Source organism: Microtus ochrogaster, chromosome 1, assembly GCF_000317375.1.
Source record: "Microtus ochrogaster isolate Prairie Vole_2 chromosome 1, MicOch1.0, whole genome shotgun sequence".
In the NCBI taxonomy this organism is placed as follows: domain Eukaryota; kingdom Metazoa; phylum Chordata; class Mammalia; order Rodentia; family Cricetidae; genus Microtus; species Microtus ochrogaster.
Genome location: NC_022009.1, coordinates 45137591 through 45161955, shown reverse-complemented (window position 1 = coordinate 45161955; position 24365 = coordinate 45137591). Strand labels below are relative to the sequence as shown.

General features: G+C 39.4%; 1 long non-coding RNA gene and 4 other non-coding genes across 28 annotated transcripts in view; all 5 read right to left on the bottom strand.

Moving 5' to 3' along the window:
* Window positions 1–435: 435 nt before the first annotated feature.
* On the bottom strand, window positions 436–510 carry LOC113456866. The gene has a single exon (XR_003377599.1). It is a non-coding gene; the product is annotated as a small nucleolar RNA SNORD113/SNORD114 family (small nucleolar RNA).
* Window positions 511–1115: 605 nt separating this feature from the next.
* On the bottom strand, window positions 1116–1186 carry LOC113456869. Its single transcript, XR_003377603.1, has one exon. It is a non-coding gene; the product is annotated as a small nucleolar RNA SNORD113/SNORD114 family (small nucleolar RNA).
* A 731-nt stretch (window positions 1187–1917) lies between these two features.
* Window positions 1918–1992, bottom strand: LOC113456868. Its single transcript, XR_003377601.1, has one exon. It is a non-coding gene; the product is annotated as a small nucleolar RNA SNORD113/SNORD114 family (small nucleolar RNA).
* A 7718-nt stretch (window positions 1993–9710) lies between these two features.
* On the bottom strand, window positions 9711–9785 carry LOC113456876. Its single transcript, XR_003377608.1, has one exon. It is a non-coding gene; the product is annotated as a small nucleolar RNA SNORD113/SNORD114 family (small nucleolar RNA).
* Window positions 9786–22517: 12732 nt separating this feature from the next.
* The window catches only part of LOC101981949, a 35059-nt gene continuing 33211 nt past the window's right edge, over window positions 22518–24365 (bottom strand). For all 24 annotated transcript variants that reach the window (XR_001229514.1, XR_003377265.1, XR_003377267.1 and 21 more), the window contains 2 exons: window positions 24179–24263; window positions 22518–23240 (listed from right to left, as the gene is read on the bottom strand). This is a non-coding gene — a long non-coding RNA (uncharacterized LOC101981949). The remainder of the gene's footprint in view (window positions 23241–24178; window positions 24264–24365) is intronic.

Sequence of the window (24365 nt, the reverse complement as noted above, 5' to 3'; positions counted from 1 at the left end):
GGTACCATCAGTCGGGTCAGCCTTTCTGAAGAGTTCAAAGCAAAGGATGGAGAGACAATGATGAGAATGTTGGTCATTAGTCAATGCCTTCTTGTTTTTCTAGGCAGCATGTCTTAGGTCTCTTCATGGGATCACTGATTTCTGGCCATTTCCAATGAAAATGACTGGTACTCTTCCAAGTAGAGTGTCCTGTCCTGCATCAAGACAGCACCTCATATCCTGCATCTTTCACAAGGCCTGTGGAGACACATGGCCATGATTTTCTCCACTCAGGACATTTCCCTTTCCCAGGGACTTTGTTGTAATCTTGCCTAACACCCAGCCATGTTCACTTGGTCAAGTACCTAGGAATTGATTCCAAGACTGGTCCCGTTCATTTGTCACAGACCAGTAACTTGAGTAGTAACAAAGTTGGGCAAGGTAGACTGCTCTGTTCCTGACCTCAGATATCTGTTCACATGGCTGTCATCGAGAAACACTCAGATGCCACCAGATCTCATCATCTGTCCCTCTTTGGCTGCTCTGTCTGTAGCCATCGTGATAGCTCAGTTTGGCAGCTCGGGAGGCAAAAGTAGAGGAACCTACTCTGCACTGGGAGACCACACTACTTGCCCTTAAAGCCCGCAGTGAGTTCACTGCTATTTTCTGTGTCCTTCCTTACATAAGGCTCTTGATGTGACCGTTCCTACTTGTCATCAGGGGCCCAAAGGAAGATCAATGCTGTCAGCCATCATGGAATCGGTACTAACACCATGATATCTCAGGAAATCATGAAAATGGCCAACTTCCGCCATCACTTCATCTCTGGAGGAAACAAGAGAGAAAAGGAAATAGAAATATTGAGACTTTCTCTTCCGGAGACCCACAATGTCTACCTTTAAGGGGAGTTATAACCAAACTTTTTCTCTAAAGTATGGGCTTATCAATCCTGCATATTAAAGTAGATGTTCAACCTCAGGCTGACAAAAATACAAGGCAGACCACAGGCTGCACGACTCTTGCTTCTAAGTAGTATTTTTGCATTGCTATGCAGCCCACAATCCACTGTCCACAAGGAACAGGCATGTGCCTATGGGCCACCATCTAGAGCTTAGTACATTAAAGCACGCATTGGGATTGACCTCAGATTTCTGGAACTTGGCATTCATCGAGTACCACTCAAATGTCAGATCTCATCATCGGTCATGGATGGGCCCCCTCTTTTCCTGACCTCCTGCAAGGCTGGATTTCATGGGTGCTCTGTAGAACACAGTGATCACAGAATTGGATATATTTCTGTGTGATTTTCTCAACAGGTTCCCATCAAATCCTGTCTTAGTCATTACTTTCTTGAATCTAGAATTATAAAACTCATTAATGCCACTGCACTTACCTCTAATCTTGACCCAATGATCCTCATATGGTTTCTTTTCATTCTTCAGGTCTCTAGGCTCTTACAGTACCACAGTGGTATGAGTGTGGTCTCGATCTCAGCACGCTGGTACCATCAGGTGGGTCAGCCTTCCTGAAGGATACAGAGCAGAGGAAGGAGAGACCATGATGATTATGTTGGTCATTAGTCAATGCCCTCTTGTTCTCCTAGGCTGCATCTCTTTGGTCTTTTCACAGGAAGCACTGATTTCTGGACATTTCCTAGAGAAAATTATTGGTACTCTTCCAAGGAAAGTGTCCTGTCCTGTATCAAGATAGCCCCTCATATCCTGCACCTTTCACAATGCCTGTGGAGACACATGGCCATGATTATCTCCACTCAGGAATTTCTACTTTCCCAGGGACTTTCTTCTAATCTTGCCCAGCACCCACCATATTCCCTTGGTCAATGACCTAGGTACTGATTCCAGTTCTGGTCTACTCTTTCCTCCCAGAATAATAACTATGGTAAAAGAAAAAAGTCAGGCCATCGTAGACTGCTCGGTGCCTGACCTCAGATATCTGATCACATGGCTGTCATCGAGACACATTCAGACGCCACCGGATCTCATCACTGGTCCCTGGTTAGCCGCTCTGGTTAGCCATCGGGATTGGCTCACTCACTGCTCAGTGCGGCAGCTCGGGAGGCCACACTAGAGGAACCTACTCTGCACTGGGAGACCTTACCACCTGCCCTTACAGCCCGCAGTGAGTTCACTGCTATTTTCTGTGCCCTTCCTCACCATGAAGCTTTTAAGAGGACTGTCCTTACCTCTTCTTATTGTCTGCAAGAGGATCAATGCTGTAGTTGTCAGCTACTATGGGCTCTGGACTGATGTCTCTCTTTTCTTGAATTCTTAACATGCTTGTAGTCTGTCTGCCATTTTAGCATATTTGTGTAGTAGAAGTTATAGAATCTGATTTAAATATTGAAACTTCCCTTCTTAAATCCCCTCCCCATTCTTATTTTAATTTGTTGATTGTCAGGTTTTCTTTGGCCTGTCCTGTAGACCAGAATTTCCTTAAACTGAGACTGAGGTAAATTCATGGCTAATCACTTTCTTCACTACCCAGCACCTGTGGATAATCTGTTTTTCCACTTTTCTACTCGTTATGTACTTTGGTAATATCATTTTAGCTACCACCTTCCATTCAGTTAATTCAATTTTGTCTACCTGTCTAGTTAACTTTAAGTCATGTCAAGTGCCTGAGCCGAAGATTAACAAGTGTTGGGTTTTCTGCATAGCTGCCTCTGTCGCTTGATACTGTATGCTGCCATATTCTCTGGGCTTTTTTTTTCTTTTTTTTTTCCTCTGGGCTTTTATTTCTATCTCTCCTTTATTCATCAATCATCATTCAAATGCCAGCAAAATATATCAATACTTTCATAGTCGGTCCCTTCTCCTTCACGTCTACATTGAATTATTAATTATTTCTATGATAAACTCATATAGTACCAAAATATTAAAAGGCTAGTCAATTACCCTCCAAACTATAGAGACTTTATGCAACAGAGATGTCATCTTTTCTATATTGCAGATAGTTTGCCAGTATCATAGTAAGAGTGACTTGATAGGAACCTGTAATTCCATGACACTACACAGATGGTAAGGTCCACCAGGAGAAGCCTGCTGATCTTCTCTACCCTCAGCTGTGCCCAGCACTGTCACTCCAGGCTACTGTGCATGGAGAAGCTTGTGAGTCATTTGAAAGCATTTCTTAGGGTGTTTAGACCACATTAATGCACTCCGCCATTTCTCTTTGATGTTTTCTTACATTGAACTATTCACGCATTATACCATTATTTGTAAATAATTTATATTATCTTTTACAAAATGACCTACTTCCAACTAAGCAAGAAGACGGACATTATCTATAATTTTCTCTATCCCATTTTACACAAAATAATGATTCACATGACCCTTGCTTCTTTTTGAAATATGTTGGTATATTGTAGGGTGTTTTTGTCTTGTTCCTTATGTTTATAATTAGAGTAATCTTCCCTCTTTCCTCTTTTTCTATGCTTTTCTATTTTTATTGTTTGACTGATAGTCAAGACACAATGAATTAAATTAAAACATGAAATAGGTGAACACGGAGTGCACACCTGCCGCCAGATGGACCTCTGAGACTGATTCATGAGTATCATCCTGGACTCATACCAACTCATTTAATGTTGACTGTTTATTTAATACTTTATTCATTAATTACAATGGAAATCTCCATTATCCTTCCCAAACACTGAAAGAGGATAGAACCTCCTCCTGTGCAAAGAAACAGCTCACACTAATTTTCCTTCTGTGATGAGCATTGGTCTTACAGGCATATCCAATTCAATGTTCTAATTCATGACAATTTAATTTGCTTCATCAATCACAATTGACCTAATGAAATCATATTTCACGTAATTGTTTATATACTTATTTGTCTGTGTTGGGAATGAGAGCCGTGGAAACAGTAGGAGATCTTTAGGATTCTAAGTATCCAGCTAAGGACATCAGGCTTTTGTGCTGAGGCATCTCACTGCCCCATACCCCTCACTGCTAAACAGGGCAGTAAACAGCCTTCACAGACCACCTAAATCATGTCAATACGACCAGCTAGCACTCACATTGGCTCTATGCTCTAACACAGGCAACTGGTCATCTGGTGACCATGGAAGATGGTATGATCCCCATAGGAATGCCCACTCTAGGGAGCGCAACCGATAGAGGAAGAGAGGCAGAAATGGGAAACATCCTTTTCTAACTTTGATTATTCACTTTTCTGTGTGTGGCATCTCTGATCGCCAGACACCTACGCCTGTCATCTGACATGCAGATGCTGACAGTTGTCATCCATCAGGCCACTTAGAGCCCACTCTACTGATTCCTGTTTATCTGATTGTTTTATACTAGATAAACATAAAGTTTTTGAGCTTTGTATCAATTACTATTTAACTTTTAATTTATAGGTTTTCGAATGCAAATTATACCCGTGCATATGGTGCATAATAATAACAACAGTGTAGCTAACTGTTTTGTTTTGTCCAAAACTTTTTTTTAAATTTGAGTCCAGCATTTAAGAAGCACACATATTATTGTAGATTAGTTTGTTATTTGCTGCCTAAGTTTGACTTGTGTGTGCTAAATACAACGCGACAGGTGTATGGGAACTATATCATCATTAACACACTAGTTTCCCTAAATCTTATCTAAAATGTCTAGATTCAAATGCTGCCACCCCGAGTATGGCTGTGATACAGACCTAGAATAATGCCAGTGTTAATATAAATCTTAACATTGTTTTCGTATTTTGTGTATGCACTACTCAGGTAAGGTTCATCTGGAACCCCGATTATACTAGTAACAAAAGAAGGTGGAGAGAAACGTTCTGCCCTTTAAACATGTAGTGGGGTCTCCCACATAGTCCATGCAAACTTAGACAAGAACTAAGATTAACCCCCAACATGCACACATCACTTTCCCAGCTTCTAGTGGCAATATAACACAGACCACCTAAGTTTAAAAATACCCGGTTTGGTGGAAGGGAACCACCGGGAACAGAGCACACTTAGATACCCTGTCCTTGGCCTCTTCAGTACACCTTATATTTAAAATGTCACTTAGGCCACCATTCACTGGCACTTTAAAATAGATTTTTGTTGTTCCTTTAAGAAACTACCAAATCGCCACACATTTAGAACATGATCACTCTGCTACAGTTTCCATGGGAAACACTGCCCTAGGTTCATGTGTTTGAACACTTGGTGTCCAGTTGGAGGTGATGTTATGAGGTGACACCGGGGAAACTGAAGTCCCCTTTGATGGTTTCTCAGTCAAATTAAGGATGGAAGAACCAGGATGATTTTATCAGAGAAAAAAATAACCACATAACCCCTCAAGACAAGCTGTAAACTTCAGCAGCTGCTGGAGGCAGAGAGGGAGAAGGCCAGCTCTGTGCCCATAAGCTGGTATGGCAGTCAAATCCATGAAAGACCAGTGGCCACATGATAAGGAGGAAGACTTTAGAGAAGGGAGCTCAAAATCATCATCCATCCAGGACTGGACCTGTTTCACTCTATGGCTTCTACTTTGTCTACCAATTTAATCACTGAGTCACTTGTCTTGCAAAGAGCTTTCTAATGTCAGTGTATTTGCTCTGATAATGAATCTGTTTTCTGAATCTGTGTGACCCTATATGCTACTACATATGGACTGTAGGTATTACATATACATGGTTAGATTTTACATTGTCCATTGATAGAAAGCATAACATTCGATGTCATCTACACAATGAAAACATGTAACCACCGCTTACCCTTGTCCCAAGATCTAACCTAGCAATACGACTAAAGAACGGGGACTGTGGAATACGCAGACATCTCCCTGGGAGTAGCAACTCCTGGGAGCACAGAACGGAACAAGGGATAAAAAGTGACTTTCCCTTCCACAGGTACTTCCTTGCATTTATCATTTCTGTGGGACCTCAGACACATACCATTCATCATCTGAAACTCAAGTACTGGAAGTTACGGTCATCTACAATGTTTGCTAAGTAATCCATTAATCCACCAGTGATGCGTCTTGAAGCCCATATATGAAGATTATGCTATCTGGGATATGATACCCACAGACTTTGGTTATCTACGGTCATCAGTTACACCGTTAAAATATTCATCCTAGGCCCCAAATGAGTGCGCTGGACCTTCTATCTCCGCAGATTTTTAAAACAGAGAGTAAGCTGTCCATGAAAAACAAAGCAAGATCTATACCTATTCCTCACCCTGATGTCCGGATACCACTGAGAAAGCACAACTGAACACCAGCCATGGACAATCCCAGCCCCAGCTCAGATGATTCATTCCATCGGGAAGAACACAGAGCGTGCAGATAAACAGAAAAAACAAAAAGCTGGGGACATTCTCTTCACAGACCTTTGGTTTTTAGCTTTGCTTTCAGAATTGACTCATTCACTCATTTAAATTAATGATGTAAGCTTTTACCTTAACAAAAGATGTAGAAACAAATTTAACACAGCCCCACATCTAGACGATAAACAAGGCCTGACGATCTAGTGCCTATCATAACTGAAAATGGAAGTGTAGGAGGTACACTCACTGCCCATTGCGCCTCACTGTTTTCACAACAACATATCCAAGTGTCCCTGACACACTGCAGGTTTATATTTGACTAATACATCAGCAATTGATGGAGTTATGGTTCCACTGCTTAATTCTAATGTCATAAGCAACAATTGCCAACATAGGCGCCAGCCTTCGGCTCCTTAAAACTTTCTAACTATGTCCGCATGAGTGGTTCTCAAACTTCCTAACGCTGCAACGCTTTGATTCAGTTCCTCACGTTGCGGTGTTTCCCAACCATGAAATTATTTTCATTGTTACCTTAGAACTGTAATTTTGCTACTGTTATGAATCATAATGTAAATGTCTGATATGCACTCCCAAAGGGGCTTGCAACCTACAGGGTGAGAACTCCTTTGCGAAGGCATCTCACAGGCATATCAGACATGTACCCGGTGATAGGGTCATTCAATCCCCAAAGGAAGTATGACCCACGGGATGAGATCGACTGGACAAGAGGATATCTTCTACCAAGAAAAAGACAATCCTCCATTTTTGTTAGCTACTAGAGTCCAGATATGTTTCATGTAGTGTGTGAGGCTCACTCTCAAGACCCGCTCTCATCTCTGCTTCATACTTTATCCTATCTTTTACTTGAATTTACTTTATTCTAAGCTAATAATTATAGTAAATCAATAAAATAGCCTGATCCACGAAAATGAACATGACGTTGGACAGCTTAACATCTGTCTGTGGAATACTAGCCACTTGAGATTTTATCTTTTGTTAATTGGCCTCAGCGTGGCAGCGATCAATCAGGAACCACAGCAGCCGACATCAATCTCTCATTAAGCTCCAGCTAAGTTTTATTTGGATGAGCGGTGTCCCATGCTATCTGTCACATTCCTTTATCCCCTCATGAGCTAATGGCTACTCAAATCTATCCCCTATCGGCACCCAAAGACAGCAGCACAGGGACTCTGGAAGACCAGGTGTCTCTGGCACAAATGTGTCATTTCCTTTTCATCCAGACACACACACAAGGTGGTTGGACTATAACGCAATTCTATGGGTTTGTTGTTGTTTTTTACGAATCTCCATGCTGTTTTCTATGATTTTCTACTAAATTCACATTCCCATCAACAGTGTGTACAGGAAACTCTCTATTTACCCCTTTACTTATCATTGCTAAACTTTGTTGATAACAGCTTCCTTACTGGAGTGAGGGGGTCTTGCTGTGGTTCTGTTTTCTATTCTTTTCCTATTGAGTTTTAGGCTCCTTATTTACCCTGGATATAAGTTTCATGTTCGGTACTTTCAGCCATAAGGGAGAATGGCACGCTGTAAATTTTGGTGGGATGGATGGCACTGGAGATGATCACACTGAAGAAGATAGGCTAAGCACAGAAAGACAAATACACTATGGTCTCGTTCTTGTGGGACGTGAAAGAGTTCATCTACTGGGAGCTGAGAGTGGAGTGATGGTTACCAGATGGGTTAGTGGGAGAAGAGAATGGAGAAAAGTTGCTGTTATAGTTCACTGACCTTCAGAAATCCCAGGCTGTTATATACTGCGGAGAAAGTCTAGTTTATAGTTTCTTAATATCTCAAAGGAGTAGAAAAGAAGACAGCAGAATTTCAGGATAATAAGGAAATTATTTTGGGGGGGTTATGGATATGCTTAACCTTCCTAAAAAATTACACTAGGTAAGCATGTATCAGGATGTCACTTTGATCATAACTATCTGTTTGGTTTCAGACAAAATGAGAGAAAACAAAGACAGCATCGAGTTGCTTCATTTTTCTTCTATCCCGTTCCCCCATCTATTGTTAAAACCATCAGGGCATAGTTACCTCATTGTCTACTTCTTCTAAAGAAAATAATGAACATTACACCATGGCTACTTTTAATCAGTTAAGCAAGGAAAATAAGCGTGGTGGCTGCTACTCACTTTGCAGGCACACAGCACAGCAGGGAGCGACAGAGAAGGGTGGTTCTTGTTCAGCAACTCCATCTGGCAAGTACAAAGCAGAGCAGAGAGCTGGACATGGTCTCTCCAGTGACTCATGTTTCTACCATTCTTTACCATAACCTTCTACGTGCTCACTGCAAATGTATTTCTTTTCTCCTTAAAGAACTTCAAATTTAGCCGGGTGGTGGTGGCGCACACCTTTAATCCCAGCACTCGGGAGGCAGAGGCAGGCAGATCTCTGTGAGATCAGCATGGTCTACAAGAGCTAGTTGCAGGACAGGCTCCAAAGCCACAGAGAAACCCTGTCTTGAAAAACCAAAAAAAAAAAAAAAAAAAAAAAAGGAACTTCAAATTTATAATTGACATATTGTAATGATTGAAGATTTCTTGTCAACATCATTTTAGTGCAGGATTATAATACAATTGATCAATTTCTGCTGAAATTGTGTCAAATGAATAAAATTCCAGCACTTGACTGACCTACATAACAGAACTGGGAGTTTGAGGCTAGCCTGGTCCATATAGGGAGACCTTAATAGAAAAAAAATAGCTAATACATATATCCTGATTGCATAAATGTACACATTTGTAATTTCTTCATCTCTGTTCATCTGTATACTTGTTTATTCAATCTTCTTTGATATTTTTATAATATTAAAAAGGCAGACATAAAACAGTGATAGTGGTTGGTGTGGAATGAGGTAGCATTAGACACTGGATGGTTCTCCTTTCTCTAACACTTCCTATCCTTGTGTATTGTTTGATGAACCAAGAGAAATATATAAACTACACAATGCAAGACAAATATGAATTAATGTCCCTAAATTCATCTACACATTGAACCCGTTAACCCCTAGACTGTTTTGGTTACTGCCTTCATTTCTTACTGTAAGGAATAATCCCAAAATACTTCTTTTTTGTTGTTGTTGTTGTTTTTTTGTTTTTTTTGTTTTTCGAGACAGGGTTTCTCTGTGGCTTTGGAGCCTGTCCTGGCCCAAAATACTTCTAATAACCTTATATTATAGATGATCTGTTTTGATACCTTTGACGGTTTTTTTTAGATTAAAATATGCTTTCCTAAAATACAGGAAAAAAAGAACATTAACTACTGCTCACAATGAAAAGTAGGGATATGAGCAACAAAGAGGGGAGTCACATAAGAATCCATCCTCTTAGGGCATCTATCCGGAAAAGTACGTAACAGAACAGAAGATGAAAAATTAACAATCTTCTCCTCCAGTCCTATTATCTCTTCATCCATTGTCTTAGACCTCAGAGTTCTAGACACATGCCATTCATCCTCTGCAACTTGTTCGCTGATACCTGCCATCACTGGTACAGGGAAGGCCCAATATCCCTTCCCTTATATTTCTATAGTGTGTGCTGACTAATCTATTAAGTCACTAATACTATTCCTAAAAAGCCTCTGACTGGAAAAATCCAAAACGAACAAAGCTATTGTAATCCAGACTGATGCCTGGGTACATACACATCTTCAGTTAGTTATCCTTAGCTCTTCATACATATGCTAAGCAGTACAATTATTCATTAGAATCTAAAATGTAAAATGGGTTCAGTTGGTCTTATATGACTACACCGTAAAATCCTAAAAATACAATAGATTCCCCACTAAATCAAGCACCCAACCCCAAATAGGAATTATAAATATTACTTACATTTTTCTCCAGGATCCTGAGAGAGATGGACTATGGAGAACGTTACCACGAATAATCCCATCAGCTCACACAGGACCATAGGGAAGAGCAGGGAAAAGAACATATGATTAAAAAAAAATCTAAGAAAACTAAAATTGAGACTTTCTCCCCATTGGCCCTTAACTTTAATCTTTGGCTTAGTGTAGTGGTTCTCAGCCTTCCGGAAGCTGTCACCCTTTAATACAGCTTTTCATATTGTAATGAACCCAGCCATAAAGTTATTTGCATTGCTACTTTTATAGCCATGATTTTGCTACTGTTAGAAAGGTCGCAACCCATAGGATAAGAACCAGCTCTTTAGAGTCATTTGTACAATCATTTACTTAACAGTGTGAGGTTTTTGTCTTTGTTTTACTCTTAAGAAATGAGAATTTTAATTTTTCCCATATATTGACAACAGTGGCTTCACCATATAGTCTGAACCATCTTGAGCCAAGGAAGGACGAGTAAAGGAATCAGACATCTTACTGTTTTCTTAACATATTATAATGTTCCAAGTCATGTATTTTCATAGTTAAACAGAATTTCATTAATTGAGTGATTGATATTCTCATTCATCTAATTTTGACACAAAGGCCAGCTTTGAATTTCGCCAAGTCTGACTTGAAGACACCTTCTGATGATACAATGAACTGTATTTCTTTTTCATTTAACTCCAGAGTCTGCACGTGTTTTATTCACCCTACAAGGGTCATTGGACAGTGGCCACCATCACTGGTTCATGTTTGCCTTTTTACTTATAACACTTCTATTTTTATCCTAAGTGATTAATTAAAGTAAATCAATAAACATGATTCATAAGCTCAGAATATGATGTGTGGCGCATCTGACCTGACTGTCTTTCAAAGGGAACCAAAGACCACTGCATATTTTAAAGCACACTGTCTGTCCTCTCTCTGATAAGGTTTTTTTTTTCTTTTCAGTTTTCTGCAGTATTATGACTCTTTAGATTAATGTGTGTGTATTTGATTTGAATATTCTATGAGAATTTTATGTATATATACAGTACATTTTGTTCACATCCAACATCCTACTCCCTTTAGGATGACCCCTGTGTCTTTCAACTTTATGGCCTTTTTTTTCATATACATATGAAGTGTAAAACTAACGCTACCTAAATGTGCGTGAGTGTGAATCCAACCACTAAAGAAAGTTACTGGGCTATTAAGCCCTTGTCAGATTCTATTGGGACACAAATTAATTTTAAAAAATTGACATTGTGGATGGAGTCAAAGACATTAATGTAAAGAGAAATAATTCAGGCACAGAAGGGCAAGTAGTACATGAACTCATTCATGTTGGAAACTGACATGGGGCAGTTGGGAGTTGAATGGTAGTTAGCAAAGACAGGGGAGGGAATAGGGAGGCAGAAGAGGTAAGGGAGAGTTAAGAGATGCTGAGTCACTGTTAGATGGCTTTGGTGCGGGATGAATAGGAAAGTGACCTTAGGTAACAACCATATTGGTTCTCTTTCTCTATTTCATGGTAGTTTGTTGATCAATTCACAGACTTAAAAACTATAAATATAGTAAAAATAGACTCTTGAACAGTCACCAAGATGCTTCTATATAATTGCTTCCAGAGCATTCAGAAGGATAGAATAAACTAAGCTAGGTGGGTCATGCACAAAGGGTTCAGCATAATAGAGAAATCCAGTCTACCAAAGGCACATTTTAGCGTCTCTAGTGAACTGCGATTCTTTTGAAAAGTCAGAAGAGTCACAGCATATTATTATGCCTCATTTCGAGCTTCTGACACAGGCATGTAACCATGGAGCTCAAGCCCATGGAAGGACGTGGGCCCCAGCTCCAAGCATGCAGGCTCAGGGCATCAAAGCAAAATAGCTCATTAAAAAGATGGGGTAATCTATTTTAGTTTTGCTTACCATTCTTTCCTCGGTTGGCTATTTAGGAAGTCATTATTTGCGGGCTCTTTATGCTCCTTTCCTTGACCCAGATGCGGACTATTATCTATTAATTATACTGTCTACCTCATCTCTAGCCAAAGAGGACGTGAAAGTACAAGTTATTTCTAGCCAGACATCAATGCTTTCAAATGAACAGGATGGAAATAAATGAAGACGTAAACTGAAAACAAATACATTCCATCTTACTGATAGAATGATTTCAAATAGAAAATTGACCACGAAGCTGGACACAGAGTCCATTGCCTATGAGTCAGAAGGTACCATTGGTCATCGACGATCCAGGATCGAGTCTTCTTTTCTATACTCAGTTCTACTTTTCATATTGATCAATTAGTATAAATAGAAATCCTATGATATTCAACCACGTACAAAGGGTGTTATTATTACTAATCTATAGATGGAAGCACTCTAACACTGACATATTCATTGCATTAATCCATGACCGTTTCCATATTTTCATTATGAATAAAAATTTTCATGAAGTTGCTATTTGTGTGATTGCTATTCAGTTGGCCATCATTAGTTGCCCTATAAACACTTGTTAATGATTCCCCACCCCCCAAACCAAGGCAAGAAGTCTTCAATTCACACTGGGGCCACTCGTTTCGTTTTTGTAATAACAATCAAAACTCCAAAGAACGTGGCCTTTTTGGGGCAGCTGATGTCTCCACGGGAATAGTCCCAGCAAAGCAAACATAGCAGATCCCCATCTCTGCACTTAAGAAGAGGTTCTCCGATGAATCACTCAGTACCCATGATGAGTCCATGTGGTCATCGTCTTGGGTCAGGATTTCAACTTTTCCTTTCCCCTTACTACATTTATCTGTTAAGTTTCTAATTAGTTAAAAATAATAAACACCTGCCTTCCAATATAATAAATTTATTGCAGTATGCATTAAAATTGTCCATACGGCGTCATCTCACTCACAAAGCCAGTCATTCAGGAACCAACCACACTGCTGTAAAGTCTACTGAAGAACAGATATTGGATTGATCCCTTAGCAGCTTCTAGCTGAATTTTCTGATTATGTAAATGGATTTCTAGAACAATTTGGTGAATGTTTTTTTTTTTAAAAGCTACTAATAGGGGAAAAATTCCCCTATTGCTGATTGTCATCTCTGTGCTCTTAGCACCAGGATTTTATAAACATGCTTTAGTTAGCTCAGTGTATTTATTCTGAAGTGCACATGCAATGATGCTAAAAAAAAAATATTAAGAGAGGCCAAGTGTAGTAGCACTTAATCCCAGGACTCAGGTAAGTGGATCTGCGGACAGTTTGGTCCTCATAACCAAATTTCAGGACTACATTGCGAGACCCTTTCTCAAAACAACAACAACAATTTTTTTAAAAGCCACAATTTTCCATTAATGCATGCCTTTCAAATTCCATTTTCTTAGTCATTTTAGTATTTATTACTTTGTGGTATGGTGTTTTTTTTTTTCCCGGTTTTGTTTGTTGTTGCTTTTCTTCCGCATACGAATACTTGATCTCTTATTGGGCCTAAAGAAAGAACTCTGACTATCCCATGACATGACTCAACCCACTTAGCCATACCTGTACCCTACAGGCAGCCTCCCCCAATCCACTTCCTGCTTGGTGAGCTGAGGGACCTAGACACATGAATACCAATCTTGTCTCACTCACCATGTGCTCTCCTGCTTGCAGACACCATTCTCTTCACGTTACACACTTCCATGTTTGTTCTTCAAAATCAAACCTGCCATGCGACAAAGACGGAGAGGATGATCCCTGAATATTACTAAAATCTGTGTGCTCGTCCCCACAGAGACAAACATGCAAATCCCCGCTTGCATCAGACCTCGGAAGGTCATAGATGCTGTGGCCATAAAAACATTTGAGAGGCTAGGCGCTGCATGTCCTGGGATATCCTTCGTTGTTCTTCCCTGTATGTTCTTCCAATTACAGCATGAACCACCATCAGCTCTCTTGGAGCTCTCTTGGAGCCGCATTTACATCTCTGTACTCCTGCTTCACAATAACAAGCACCATACACACTTAGCTCCTAAGGAACATTTAGAGGACATATGAATTCTTTACAAAAAAAAAGGGGGGGGGGACAAAGGGAAAAGTAAGAGATCAGTGGGGTAATGCACAAATGTGATCAAAGTACCTTATATACATAGGTGAAAATGCCAAAATGGAGCCTACTACTACGTACACTTAATGTATACTAATAAGTTGGGGATAGAAAACTACTTTTGTGGGGGAGTTGGCCACCAGCAGGTTGCCCATGCTCCAATGGATAACCACACACCTAGGTAGGTGTATCTGGGAAGTACTGTTCTGACTCTATAAGTTAAAAAATATAATAATTTAAAGACATGAAAAGAATAGAGATGTGTGTCTGGGAGCAGATAGGACCAAGATACTGTGTATACATATATGACATTTTCAAAGAATAAGAAAAAAATATTATTTTTAAAAATTAAAAGAATTAGTAAACTAGATTTGACCTTTTAAAATTTTGTGCTAATATTTAAATAAATTCTAAGTGTTTACTCGCAGTTGCTCAAATAGGCTTGGTTTCCTGCACACGGATTCTATGTATGGTCACATTTTTAACACATACACTGAGCAAAATTCCAATGAAGGAAGAGCATTGGCCGGCCTCTTGGCCTCATCCAAGATACAACTCTTGTGCACATTATTTAAAAAAAGTTTAAAAATGTTATAAAAATCTATTCTCTCCATTCTACCATGCCTTTCTCCTCTGGATGATTCTTAAATGTCTTCTTTTTGACCAAACAGCTGGGAACTCACAACTGACCACGACAAGGACATAAGCTATGACATACTCCTGACTATACTCATAATTTCAATAGGAACTTAGTGGACACTCGCTAGCAAACTCCTCAGGTGAAGGCAGGGACCTTGTAGGTCCTTGCACTGGTTTCAGCAACGCCTGTATACTGGGACCATTTCTATCATCCTGGCCCAGGGACTGTGAGTTACATGGTCAAGAGCACAACCTAACCATCCCAATTACTATGCAACACTACTGTTTAATTTACTTTAGACACCGTCTCTATGTGCCATACTATGCGTAGTATGAATCTATCATACATCTTCAAATCTCTGAGCTATGGCTCTCTTAAGGCAGAAATGTGGAACAAATGGGGAGATCTCAAATGGAGCAATGTACAGCTAGGAAAATGGATGAGAAAAACCTAGATCTCTTTTTAAATGGGGCTCTGGTGTAGCACAATGATTAACTCATAATTCATGGAATTAAACACACTCCCACTTGATACATAGCTAGTTCGCTGTCTTATCTTTAAATGTTTTTTTAATTTGGATATTTGCATAACTTTGTCTAATTTACAAGAGGTCAAAAGCATACAAAATCACAAGTACCCGTGACTGAGACGATGAGCACTTGCACATCTGGATGAGCTGGCTGCTGACGACAGCGGTGTTAGGGACATGGAATAACAAACCTTTGCCGGTAATCAGGCTCATAACGAGGCTGGACTCTAGTGGACTCATCCATCTATCCTCATTCCCAGTACTTGTGTTTATTGATTTACTGATGACACATCAGCACACAGGGACAAGCTAGCAAAAGCCCCAAACAAGTGTCCTGAGTGCTCCTATTGTCTGACAAGAGACTCCTTTCCAATAAAGAGAATAGGAAAGGTTTGTTTTCAATTTTTTTTAATTCTGGTTTTTGTTTTGGTTTTTGTAGTAGGCTATAAACTATAATGATTTAATAGTTGAGTTAAGACTTGATTTCATTCATGACTTCGAGCCGTCTGTGTTTAGACTGTAAATTCTGTGTGTGTTGTGGGGTGGGGGCAGGGGTCGAGACAGGGTTTCGCTGTGTAACAGATCGGCTGTCCTGGAAATTGTTTTGTAGACCAGGCTGGCCTCAAAATCAAAGAGATCCACCTCTGCCTCCCGAGTGCTGGGATTAAAAGTGTGCGCCACCACCGGCTAGATTGTACATTCTATTAAGATGTATTAATAAATCAGAAAACTGTACCGCTCCACTGAAAATAAACAATTACATTTTTATGTATCATTCACATCAGACCACTGGATAATTAGCAAATGATCCCAGGAAGTGGACCACACTTCCTGTTTCTGAAAACCCCACAGCCTCGAGATACACAGGGTAACAGATCCTGTGTGACCGCTAATATACCACTAGTTGTAATCACTGGCCAAAACTTTGAGGTGTCTTTTTTTCCCTCATAAAAAATCTACACTTGTTTACTAATTTATTTTTCAATGCTCTAACACCATTACTGTCTATGAACCATCACTCATGGGAAGCAAACCTCCAGTTATCTCTAAAGTTAGCCTGTTTATGCCATGGAGTACATCTCTTTTATCAGCATTCACATTATAAAACTAATTAATCAATAATCAATTCATCAATACAATGTTTCAGAGCAATCTGTAATTTCATTGGCCATCATTGGCCTTCTTTAATTATAGTTGCTACTCACCAAACAGCAGTCACTGGGTGTCTCTAACAGACCACCCAAACACATCATTGCCTCTCTTGTTCCTTTATCTCACTCTTGTGTAAGAAGGGCCACTGTGCAGCTCGTAGCTTCTCAGAACAGTATACAAGGGTCCATCCTGAGAAGTACAGAGCAGAGAAGGCAAAATCAACACTGAGGGGACCTCTCCACCTGAAGCACAGTCAACAGCCTGGATTCTCCTTGTGCATGGAATCACTGTTGTAATTCATACTAAGCCTATAGCCAGCACCAGCCTATTCATGCATTTCCCTTTCCTGACTCACTTTTGCATTTTCATTGACCAAATTATTTGTTCATTGATTCTACTGAAACACATGATTAAAACCCAAGACCAAGATATGTAAATCCCTCACTTTTTCTTTGTAGTTGGTGAACTCGGTGCAGTACATTATCAGTCAGCACCACATGTCAAACTCTATTGCCCTCTGACCCTAGATCTTATCCTATTTGTACACAATGAAGTACACAGAATGCTTTAGAACAAGGGCCCCACGTCAAAACAAGACTTAATTACTCACACGGGTCTGCCATATGATCTCGGTTTCAACACGTTGTTAAGCAATACGTGCGTCCATCGTGAAGAGGGCCAAGCAGAGATAAAAAAAAAAAAGAACAGTTCTCCATTAGTCTTTCTTTTCAGTCATCTGATAACATAGTCATATAGGTGTCCATTAATGTGCAGTAATATTTACTCATTTTCTGCCAATACAATAAATAAGCCCACGTCCGACACAGACCATTGGCTGTCACTGGGAACTATGCACACACTCCCCACCTGAAGATATAACACTATAATCCTGGGCCATCCATTCCAAAAAGATTCAGTATTCTTAGTGTGCATTTGAACAGCACGGGACAATTGCCTCTCATCTCCTCATTAATTCATGTGTTTTATTTATTCAATACCTGCTACTTTCAGTCTAGAGGAATAGTCACTGGTAGGCTGTCCGCAACCCAGTGGATACCCTGATCTAAGGCACAAATGGGTAAATACTGATTAGATTTGATGAGTTGTACTTTAAAAGACTTTGTTTTTAAAAAAGGAAAGGCATGGTATTGTAAGAAGATGTGTTTAGGGGGCATAGATTGAACTGGAGGGAGGGAGTGGGCGGTGGGTAAGACATAGATGCATTATATACATCTATGAAATTTTCAAAAGAAAAATTTGTAATGTTATTCTTTTTAAAAAGTATTTTTTATTCATGAGCACTAAGGTGAGAAAAGAGTCCTTGTATTTTCTTGAAAACTGTCAGGCCCAAACATGAATTATTCATCTTTTCTGAGTCACATGCGACCGATTCAACAATGGTTCTGGGCCATGATTCTTTCTTCATTGTCATCTACATGTGATTGTTATTTAACTTATTAAATCACTAATAACAATAAAGTTGGAGCTATGGATAAAAGTCAAAAGAAAGGCCCTTAAATGTGTTTATCATTTATATGAACAATCATTTGTTGTCTTAGATTCTTCTTTGACCAATCATTATGCTACATATATTAGTTAATCAATATGATGTTTGATGCCAACGCCACATTTTTTCTAGGGCATTGTTCCCATGCCGTGAATACATTTAATGCTTTCTTACATGGTACAATAAATGTCTTAAGGCAAACCTCCTACACCTAGACCAGAACTATTACTCAGCATGCACTACATGCTCCCACACACAGGGAAGAGCCTAGAATTCCAGAACACTAGAGAATACTTAAGCCTATTTCTTCTGGGGTATACAAAGAAAAGCAAACAAAATCCCAGTCAGATGCCACAGCAATATCAATCTACCCTCTACTTGCCCGGGCCTGCTATTTCTAGTGAGATATGAAAACATTCGCTGGTTCTCTCTAAAGAAATTCAGCACAATTGAACTTTCATTATTTCTTGTGTCTACCATCTTTAAAGGAATAAGACATATGGATTGTACATATTTCCTATTAAAACTTACTGTTTAATGTATAGTAATATAATGTATGTGCATATAATTTTACAGAGGTAATTTTTTGGGTCAGGTCTAAGAATATTACTTTCACAACTTCCCTCATACCTATCTCTAGTGTCACTAACAGAGAAAATAAACTGTATCGCTTGTGTAACCAGACCTCAGCATGACAGACCTAAAACACACATCACTGCAACTCATTAAACCTATATTATCATCATTGGCCTTGGTTGGGACCTCTTTATTCACACTAATTTACATGTGTTTATTAAACAAGTAATTTAATTCAAAAGTCCTAATTTTAAAAACTAAGATTCATGAAACCTAAGAGCGATAAATATTCTTAGTGCCTTTAGGATTGTCAGCCATGCAAATCTCATGTTCTCTAATTATCATCAATGAATTTATAAGTGTAATATTTCATGCTAATTTCCTCTTTATCATTTCCCAGAGCTGGCCTTGTAGAGACTCCTCCTTTTAATAATGTAATAAATGTTTTAAGAAAAACTCACAAGCTACTCACCATTCAATTGGCACTCACATTGGTCTCTGCGCCCTCCACCCATCAAGCAAGCTGTGTTGCAGGGTCCCTCGCTAGCAGCAATGCATGGTTCCTCTGAGAAAAACAAATTAGGTTAGAAAGACTACCCTCCTGTAGTCCGCTCCGATCCTCCTCACTACGTCACTCATTCGGGGATTTATGAAAACTATTGTGCCATAAATACCTGTTTCAAAATGACCATATATGTGTGACCATATTTGCATTGTACTGACACGTGATCATAATATTAAGGACTGTAATTCAATCCACTGCCTATATGATCCTTAATAAAGAAGTCAGGCCTTTGACCCGTGTTTCTTCTTAACATGCTTTAATACGCAGTTGACATTAATGTTTCATGCCTCCTTGCATATATTCATAGTAGGGCGAGGCTTTATTTACATGTGTGTGTGTGTGTGTGTGTGTGTGTGTGTGTGTGTTTACTGGTCTTCAGGATGCTTATATCAATAAAAGGAAGCATATAATGACAAAAATCGGTCCTGGACCAGTGAGATGATTCAGTGGGCAGAAGCTCTGGCCCCTGAGTCAGATGACCAGTCTCTGGGACCCACATGGTAGAAGTTTTTCCCTGGCCTCCACAGGTATATGCTGTGGGACAAACGGACACACCCCTCCAAGACAAATAGACATAACAAATAAGATCATTGTCTATCCCTAACCCTCCTCCATATAATCCTAAACAAGACAGGAATTGAAGCAGTTCGTGTCTGTTTGGCACTAACTCAGTCTCCCAGAGGCACAGACAATGAGGAGCCCATGCCACTGAACGACCACCACTGGGCTTAGTCTGGGCCCATTTTTGTTTGCATCTGAAGTTGTTTATTGGTGGGCTCATTGATTTACTAATAATATATGAATTAATCACAGAAGCTCAAGGACATCCATGTCCCTGCCATTTGTCTTTGGAATTAATCTCTAATTGAATAAGCCCCTCAGCATCAATTATCCACAGCGTTGCCAATATCAATGAATCAAGGTACCTCACACAACTTCTATTCATCTGTTGGACCATGTTTGTCTTTGAAAAAACATATTAATACTTATTTTAAATGCTACCATGAGTATACTTAAAAACAAACAAACAAACAAGTAAATAAGTCTGTTACAGTGGACAGAATGCACCTACCCAAAGAGGCAATGATGAGGACCAGACCTGCAGAATACAGAAGCCAGTTCAGCCTAGGGCATCAAAAGCAAAACAGACAGAAAGGAGATTAAGACAGTCCATGTTCGTTCATCAAGTTACTTATAAATATAGAAATTGAAATAATATATTTTAATGCTTTTTTGGCTTTGCCACCTTGTTTACAGGTTTTATACTTGTTAATCGGTATTTTTACATCCACTCTAGCAGTTACATCTATCTGTGTACAGTACAAGAATAAAACTTCTTAAAAACAATCTAAGGAAAAGGTCCCTTTGAGCTCCTAGCATCCAAGCCTAAGGGCCCTTCAAACACAAATGATACATTTTATTGTGACTTTACTGGACCTGACAGCTTCAAACGTAGTACCCACTGTGGGATTCATATGCCACTATCAGGAATGCTGGGCTGACTACACTTGTAGTTATTCACATCTAGTTTGTTAATTAATCTCTCATGACAATACAACAAATATCTATTAATTATAAAACGTTTTCAAAAAAACTGTGGTGTTTTCATGGGCTTTGCAGGGGGAGGGCTAGATTAAGTGCACACTCACGCTGTCTGATACTGCTGCACTGTGCACTAGGAATGGGCACAGACACACCCTTTTCCCCACCTTTCCTTACTTACTGTGTATACTGAGTAATCGAATTTTCTTAATGGCAAGGACTTATGTACCGCGGTGTAGCCTCAACCTGACTGCATAGTGAAGTGAACCCTGATAAAATTGCGACATTGCTTGCATTGACCCTGGTAACTTTGAGTCACTGTTTGGTCACTTGGGTGTATCTGATTTTGCTTAATGTAAATTTTGTAGTCTACTAAGAAAAACCAGACAATGTTGAACATTTAATAACCCAAAGCGAGAATACCAGCCATTGCTTAGATTCTGTCATTACTATTACCCACAAGAAAGATCTCTGATTACTTGTCCCTTGGTCAATTATCACTTTTCATTAGCATTAATACTGTTAATAGTGCTCTTTTTTGTTATAATTATATGACAATATGCCCCCTTCTTTACTTCTTCATAATTATCCATTGATTCTGTATACTTTTCCATTACTCACAATAAAAACATACCTCTTTAACATGTCCAACTGAGTGTTTGATTGTACATTCTCTTATTGATTTTCTGACTGCAAAATAATCAAAACCTGTGAAAAACAAACCCAGACAAGACTCTTAGGAAACCCTGACTTTATAGCATTCATTCTGGAGCGGGTAAAACTTAGAACTATTTTTCTCTTGGGCTTCAGTGTCCCAGATGCAATTCACCGCCTGTGACTCACCCCAGCAGTCCTATTGATCCAGATTCTGGTTACTTCAGGTCTTATTATCCAGCCTCGCTTACCAATTAACTCTCTAGCTACCTGTAAAGACTCAATGGCTACAGACTAATGTGCTCTAACCATGAACAGACCTTGCCAAGATCTTCAGCAATCGAGGCAATCATCTGCTGAAATGATATGTAACTCACTGGGATTCCATGTATAGATTGACCAATGCAACACCACATATCAATTCTGTGTTCACCATGGCTGCTTTTGTTCAGCTATATTTGACAGGTTTCAAGTAAGCCGCATATATACATCAAAACATTCATGGCAACTCACATCAGTTCTGCGCTCCAACCCTACAGAGCTACTCCCATAGCAATGGCGGGAGACAAATCTCAAACTCAACCCAAGAGTGTCAAGGAACACAATGTAGAGTACTTCATTTAAAAAATATGCTCCTGTCTCTCGTAAGTCATTGCTGCCATGTTTAATCTATTTGGTGACTTAAATATTTATTTTTAATACTTATATTTTCTGGATAGAACACACAAATGTTATCCTTTGTCCATATTCGGAGGGTCATTAACAAGAAGGTCTACTTGGATCATTGGCCACTTTCTTTGAGTACTGGAGAGAGAAACAGGACCTTGTGAATACTTGGCAAAGGCTGTCCCACTGACTGAGCTTCCTCCCATGTGGATAGAGACATGTATGTACACTCTCAACTTTTCATAGCCCAAAAGACAACACTTTAATATTATAATTTTCTTCTAATAGCAAAATAATTGCTTCTACCTTTCTTTTAAAAGATATTTTAGTTAATATTCATACATACATGTAATACCTTAGGTTCATGTCTAGCCGCATGGACATCAGTATTCTCAACATCTTTTATCTTGTGATGTGAGGATCCATTCACTCATATTATTTGTTTACATTTCCAGTGAGCCATCCATCCAGTTTCAATAACTGTACTTCACACTTTTTTTTGTGATAGAGGAAATGCTTTTTATTGACAATACACTATTTGTATTATGGTTTCCTGTCCCCCCAACACCTCCCATCTCCTCAGTATTTCCACACCCACCCAAATTCACACTAATTATTCTATTCTCTCATTACAGTGAAACTACGCATCTAAACTAAGGAGGAAATATAAATGCAAACAAAACAGAATAAGCAATAAAAAGAGCCTATGTAAAATCACCAGAAAAAAATACAGGCTCTGAGACACATACAATCACAGACATAGAAAACTCATAAAAAGTAATATCAGAAACCACAATATAAAAGCAAAATGTCTGTAGGGTAAGAAAAAATACCCAGACAAAGCATTATGTGTCACAAGATCTTCCAAAAATGCCATTGAGTTCATTTTGTTTTGGCCATCTGAGCATGGAGCCTGCTCTTAGGAGAAGTCTATATATCCAGTGAGATTCCATAGGAGAAAAAGTGTTTTTCCTCTGAGCGAGTCTATCGATTGGAGATAGCTTCTTAGTTAGGGATGGGAGCTTGTGTCCACTGACTCTCTCAGTGCTGGGACCCCATCTGGCTTAGACCTGTGCAGGGCGCATGCACACTGTCACGGTCTCTATGAGTTCAGATCTGCATCGGTCCTGCTGTATCTAGAAGGCCTCGTTTCCTTGGTGTCCTCCATTCTCATTGGTCCTTACAATCTTTGCACCTCCTCTTCCATAGGGTTCCCTGATCCCTGAAGGGAGGGATTTGATGGAGACATCTCAGTTAGAATTGAGTGTTCCAACACTAGAGGGAATACTTTTTAAAACAGCATGTTCAGGCAAATGAGACATTACTGCTCTAACTAGTTTCAAGGCATCCGCCACCATCTTTGTCACATTGATGAGTACGGGTACAAAGCCAAAAGGTGGCGTGAAACTATGGTGGCATGCACTCACTGGTCTTGCTCAGTTTGCTCCATCACTCAGATAAACATTAGCTTTCCTAACCAGAAATGACTACGCACGCGTGTACATCACTATTGTTCATTTTTCTATTCATATTCATAATTTAATTATCAGCCAAAAAAGTAATATTCTTAAAGGTCGTATCTATTTGTTTTTGTGGTGCTGAAGATAGAACCCAGGTGAGGGTGCTATACCACTGAACTAGCAAACTGCACTTGCCCCTATGTTACCGTTAACTTATTTCAGTGTTGTTAATTTATGACTATAGATTGTCTTCCTTCATGACATTTTCGTAATTGCATGATGCTTTACTGTTGATACTGACATTTGTTTATTGACCCTTTCTCTAATGTTAATATATAAAATTACAAAAATAGTATAAAAGCACACAAATATACCCATGAATCTTTTCACCAACTCACTACAGGAGTATTATCAACAGAGGTAGTACCTCAAGTTTCCTTTGATTTTAACATCTGGTATTCACCATACATAAAGTGGTGGTAACAAGGCATTTTTAATTGGTTCAGGTCAAACCTTGTACAAACTTCTATATGATTCCATGTTTATGGTTAATGACAACTGCCTTTTACTGACCATTGTAGGCACATCAGATCTCTACATGGAATGTACTCTTGGAAAACATTTAAGTGTAAGCACATCATATCTCTACATGGAACATCCTCTAGGAAAACATTTAAGAGATGACGTAGTCATTACTCACGGTTGTAGCCATGACCCTAACAACACAGACAACCTTGGAGGTGAGGACCAGGAGGGATCCACCCATTGTTCTGGAGTTGGCCTTTCTGAGAAGGACAGACAAGAAAGGACTGAGAAGTTGTTCTGCTCAATCAACTTATCATCCAGTTATCCAGTCATGTGTACTTTCTCTTCGGAAATGGAATAGC